Raw genomic sequence first — 6,731 nt, forward strand, 5'->3', positions numbered from 1 at the left:
ACCCAAAACTTGAAAACTTCACAACACAAAACTTAAACAGAAAATCTCATGAGCTCCCTTAGTATAAGAAAACAGACCACCACTTAAGGTACTCTAATGAACTCATTCTTTATTTGTATTGGTTTTAAACCTACTGTATTCCAACTTCTCTATGGTTCATAACCTCCGATACTAGCCATGGATTCATCAAAATAAGCAAACAACACGCGAAAAACAGAATCTGTCAAAAACAGAATAGTATGTAGTAATCTGTAGGTTTCAAATACTTATGTAGTCCCAAAAATTATAAAATAAATTTCTGGACGTGAGGAATTTATCTATTAATCATATTCAAAAATAATCAACCTCATCGCACTGTCCAGTAAAAAATGGCAGCAAATTTCGTGAGCGCTAAAGTTTCTGTTTTTTACAGCAAGATCGCAAAGACTTTCCCCAAGTCTTCCCAAAGGTTCTACTTGGCACAAACACTAATTACAAGCATAAAACCACATCTAAACAGAGGATAGATGAATTATTTATTACTAAACAGAACCAAAAAGCAAGAAACAAAAATAAAATTGGGTTGCCTCCCAACAAGCGCTATCGTTTAATGCCCCTAGCTAGGCATAAAAGCAAGAATAGATCTATGTATTATCATCTTTGGTATGCAATGCATAAGTGGCTCTCATAATAGATTCATAAGGTGATTTGATTATCTTTATAGGAAATTCTTCCATGCCTTTCCTTAACAGAAATTGGAATCTAATATTCCCTTATTTCATACCAATAATTGCACCAATCGTTCTAAGGAAAGGTCTACCAAGAATAATGGGACATGAAGGATTGCAATCAATATCAAGAACAATGAAATCTACGGGCACATAATTACTATTTGCAACAATAATAATATCATTAATCCTTCCCATATGTTTCTTAATAGTGGAATTCGCGAGGTGCAAATTTAAAGAACAATCATCAAATTCACGGAAACCTAACACATCACACAAAGTTTTTGGAATCGTGGAAACACTAGCACCCAAATCACATAAAGCATAGCATTCATGATTTTTAATTTTAATTTTAATAGTGGTATCCCACTCATCATAAAGTTTTCTAGGGATAGAAACTTCCAATTCAAGCTTTTCTTCATAAGATTGCATTAAGGCATCAACGATATGTTTGGTAAAAGCTTTATTTTGATTATAAGCATGCGGAGAATTTAGTATGGATTGCAACAAGGAAATACAATCTATTAAAGAACAATTATCATAATTAAATTCCTTGAAATCCAAAATAGTGGGTTCATTGCTATGTAAAGTTTTGACCTCTCCAATCCCACTTTTACCAATTTTAGCATTAAGATCTAAAAACTCCGAATCATTGTGACGCCTCTTAACTAAAGTTGACTCATCTCTAGTCCCATCATTATCAAGATTCATATTGCAAAAAAAAGATTTAATAGGAGACACATCAATCACTTTTAGATCTTCATCCTTATTATCATGAAAACTAGAAGAACATGCTTTCACAAAGCAATCTTTTTAGCACGCATCCTAGCGGTTCTTTCTTTGCACTCATACATCAAGAGAAATTCTATCCACGTTCCTAGCCAACTCATCAATCTTAGATAATTTTTCTTCAATCAAAGCATTGAAACTCTTTTGCGAACTGATAAATTCTTTAATATTAGATTCAAAATCAGAGGGCATCTTATTATAACTTCCATAAGAATTGTTGTAGGAATTACCATAATTATTAGAGGAATTACTAGGAAACGGCCTAGGATTAAAATTACATCTATACGCGTTATTACCAAAATTGTTCCTACCAACAAAATTCGCATCCATAGATTCATTATTATTTTCAATCAAAGTAGACAAAGGCATATCATTAGGATAAGAAGAAACACTCTTATTAGCAAACAATTTCATAAGTTCATCCATCTTTCCACTCAAAACATTAATTTCTTCTATTGCATGCACCTTTTTACTACTAGATCTTTCAGTGTGCCATTGAGAATAATTAAAAATAATATTATCTAGGAGTTTAGTAGATTCTCCTAAAGTGATGTCCATAAAAGTGCCTCCCGCGACCGAATCTAAAAGATTTCTAGAAGAAAAATTCAATCCGGCATAAATTTTTTGTATAATCGTCCAAAGATTCAAACCATATGTAGGGCAATTACGTATCATTAATTTCATCCTCTCCCAAGCTTGTGCAACATGTTCATGATCAAGTTGCTTAAAATTCATAATATCGTTTCTAAGAGAGATGATCTTAGCGGGAGGAAAATACTCAGAGATAAAAGCATCTTTGCACTTATTCCATGAATCGATACTATTTTTAGGCAAAGACGAAGACCAATTTTAGCACGATCTCTAAGCGAAAACGGGAATAGCTTCAATTTAACAATATCATTATCCACATCTTTCTTGTTTTGCATATCACGCAAATCAACAAAGCTGTTTAGATGGGTAGCGTCATCTTCACTAGGAAGGCCGGAAAACGGATCTTTCATGACAAGATTCAGCAAAGCAGTATTAATTTCACAAGATTCTGCATCGGTAAGGGGAGCAATCGGAGTGCTAATAAAATCATTATTTTTGGTATTGAAAAAATCACACAGTTTAGTATTATCTTGAGCCATCATGACAAACAATCCAACACACAAGCACACAAGAAGCGAGCAAAAAGAGACGAACTAGAAAAGAGAAGGGGAGCGGAAAAAAGAGGGCGAATAAAACGGCAAGGGTGAAGTGGGGGAGAGAAAAACGAGAGGCAAATGGCAAATAATGTAAAGCAAGGGATAAGAGTTTGTGATGGGTACTTGGTATGTCTTGACTTGTGCGTACATCTCCCCGACAACGGCGCCAGAAATCCTTCTTGCTACCTCTCGAGCACTGCGTTGGTTTTCCCTTGAAGAGGAAAGGGTGATGCACCAAAGTAGCGTAAGTATTTCCCTCAGTTTTTGAGAACCAAGGTATCAATCCAGTAGGAGACTACACGCAAGTCCCTCGTACCTACACAAACAAATAAGAACCTCGCAACCAACGCGATAAAGGGGTTGTCAATCCCTTCATGGTCACTTACGAGAGTGACATCTGATAGAGATAATAATAATAAGATAAATTTTTTTGGTATTTTTATGATATATATCGAAAGTAAAGATTACAAAATAAAATAGATAGGAAACTTTATATGATAAAAGATAGACCCTGGGGCCATAGGTTTCACTAGTGGCTTCTCTCAAGATAGCATAAGTATTATGGTGGGTGGACAAATTACTATCGAGCAATTGATAGAAAAGTGCATAATTATGAGAATATCTAGGCATGATCATGTATATAGGCATCATGTCCGCGACAAGTAGACCGAAACGATTCTGCATCTACTACTATTACTCCACACATCAACCGCTATCTAGCATTCATCTAGACTATTAAGTTCATAGAACAGAGTAACGCATTAAAGATGACATGATGTAGAGGGATAAACTCAAGCAATATGATATAAACCCCATTTTATCCTCGATGGCAACAATACAATACGTGCCTGCTGCCCCTGCTGTCACTGGGAAAGGACACCGCAAGATTGAACCCAAAGCTAAGCACTTCTCCCATTGCAAGAAAGATCAATCTAGTAGGCCAAACCAAACTGATAATTCGAAGAGACTTGCAAAGATAACCAATCATACATAAAAGAATTTAGAGAAGAATCAAATATTGTTCATAGATAACTTGATCATAAACCACAATTCATCGGATCTCGACAAACACACCGCAAAAAGAATTACATCGAATAGATCTCCAAGAAGATCGAGGAGAACTTTGTATTGAGATCCAAAGAGAGAGAAGAAGCCATCTAGCTAATAACTATGGACCCGAAGGTCTGAGTAAACTACTCACACATCATCGGAGAGGCTATGGTGTTGATGTAGAAGCCCTCCGTGATTGATTCCCCTCCAGCGGAGCTCCGGAAAAGGCCCCAAGATGGGATCTCTTGGGTACAGAAGGTTGCGGCGGTGGAAATAGGGTTTCGTGGTGCTCCTGGATGTTTTCGGGGTATGTGGTATATATAGGAGGAAGAAGTAGGTCGGTGGAGCTACGAGGGGCCCACGAGGGTGGGGGCGCGCCGGGGGCAGGCGCGCCTCCCTCGTGGCCTCCTCGTTGATTTCTTGACGTCTACTCCAAGTCCCCTGGATCACGTTTGTTCCAAAAATAACTCTCCGAAGGTTTCATTCCGTTTGGATTCCGTTTGATATTCCTTTTCTGCGAAACACTGAAATAGGCAAAAACAATTTTGCACTGGGCCTTGGGTTAGTAGGTTAGTCCCAAAAATAATATAAAAGTGTATAAATAAGCCCATTAAACATCCAAAACAGATAATATAATAGCATGGAACAATAAAAAATTATAGATACGTTGGAGACGTATCATGATGCTATGGTTCTTTCTTAAAAGCTCTTTGCTTATCTTTCAATTTTGCTTAAAAGCCTGTTTGGCTCTTTCTATTTTTGAGCTCTTTTGATGGCCACTTATGCAAAGCTTCACGAACCAAGCTAGCAATTGTGTATATGCTATGACAACCTTGTGACACAAGAGATGATATCAAGATACTTGTACCAAGATGATATGGTATGTATGCAATGGGAACTATGATCACTAATGTGCACAAGTAACATTGCCGGCAATACTCAAATGGCTAGCCTCGATGGGTAAGTGACGCAAAATTGACTATAGGGTTATCAATGCAATGGAAAGGAGTACATGAAGTGTCATCGAGGTTACCGTCCTTGGTTACGGTCGAGGGTGTCAAGGTTGAGTAGTGGTCATTGTTGATGTCGAGTCCTTGACGAAGATGAGAAGTGGTGATGTCGACGTTGAACCGTTCCTAGTTAGCCTAAACACCCTAGGAAAAGATGAACCACAACTCAAATTCTCAAAACCAAAGTCAAATGGTGGTAGCGGAAAGCGGTGGAACAGATGTATATGTCGAGGGGGTTGGCGGAAGTTAGGAGGTGGTGGTCGAAGTGGGTATGCGGAGGCGTAGGTGGCGGTGGACAAAACTGCAGAAAATGTAGTTTCGGTAGAGGTAGCCGGATGATCCTGGTGGGTCCGGATGATCCGGGCAGGTCAACTGTGCATGGGGATGGCTCAGGATGAACTCGAAGGAGTCAAAAAATTCAAGTATTTTGTGGATTTTTGATGGGTTTCGTGGGGGAGATGGTGGGGAAAGGTAATGTCCACTTGCAACACAAAGAATCCACGGATCGGAATCAACAAAACTTCATCATACCAACAAATCACAAAAAAATTTGGGGCTATTTTTGTGGGGATTTTCGAAATTAGGCAAGAACGAACAAAATTAGGCTAGAAAACAAAGAGGGAGGGCTCCAAATTCGTGATCAACGTGGCTCATCATACCAAGATGATGTAGGGTAGAACCCTGGATGCCCGATCTTTCACGATTGGAGTAGATACCGTGATGAACACGACGAACACGAGGGTAAACGCAAGAGGATTTACTCAAACCAACATGATTCGATTACACATGTGCTAGATTCTCGTAACACAAAGAGATACACGATCCACGATCAACAAAGGACGATATAAGTAACAAGTTCTCTATGAGGAGGTCTTGAGGGATCTTCCCATGAGGGGTCTTGAATCCGCTTGGGGGATCTTCTCTGAAGAGGTCGTGGACTCCAATGGAGAAGTAACCAAGTGGATGAGCAAAGCTCTATCTCTCAAATGAGCTAATCCTTTGCTAACCCTAGAAAAGTGGAGGAGGAGTCATTTATATAGGCTAAGGGGATGAAGGGGTACATGGGCCTCAGCCCAATATGTGCGCATAGGCGGGGTCCGGATGATCCGGATGGGGAGCCGAATGATCCAGGCTTCAGGGACCGGGATGATCTAGATGGTCCGGACGTGGCGAGGAGGCAAGCGGCGGCCTGGATGTCTGAAGGGGGGGTCCGGACGTCCGGCTAGGTCCGGATGATCCGGGACTCCGTCCGAATGATTCGGCTTCGGGTGCTCTCGGGTGGATTTGCTGGATCGTCCAGACCGGGGTCCGTGTCACGGGAAACCACGGCCACCTATGGGACCAGGAGGCCCCTTGCTAGTTCGGCAAGGGGGTAACGCATTGCATAAAGAGCAGACGAGCGTGGGGCAGCATGGCAGATATCACGCTGGCAATTTTACCCAGGTTCGGGCCACCGTGAGGCGTAAAACCCTACTCCTCCTTTGGTGGATTGATGGTGGAAAGGTGGTCACGGAGCGTAGTACACTTGCCCGGCAGGGTTGGCTCAAGGCAACGCTGGCTACGTGCGTACGGGGGTGTGAGTTATCAAATCTTCTAACCCTTTCTACGGTTGCCATGGGCCTCCTTTTATAGATCAAGGGGTTACCACAGTGGCAAAGTAGTCATTACACACTGATAAGATAGCAAACAATGCTTTCATACCTAACTCTGCGGGCTGACAGGGCACATTGAATGCACCGCTCAATGTCACATCATTGGTTGCCCGGCAAGGTGCCAATGAACTCGTGGCACAGGTCAGCCCATGACGAAATGGAGTTCTCCGGTAGGTGCATCAGCCAAGACCTCACATTGGACTTGAGGGCCAAAGGGAAATAGTTGGCAAACACCTTCTCATCTCTTCCCCTGGCAGCCTGAACAGCGATGGTGTAGATGCTCAGGAACTCTGCCAGGTTCAACCTCCCATCGTACTTCTCGGGTATTTCTGGCTT

This window comes from Triticum urartu, chromosome 5 (assembly GCF_003073215.2).
Source record: "Triticum urartu cultivar G1812 chromosome 5, Tu2.1, whole genome shotgun sequence".
Lineage (NCBI taxonomy): Eukaryota > Viridiplantae > Streptophyta > Magnoliopsida > Poales > Poaceae > Triticum > Triticum urartu.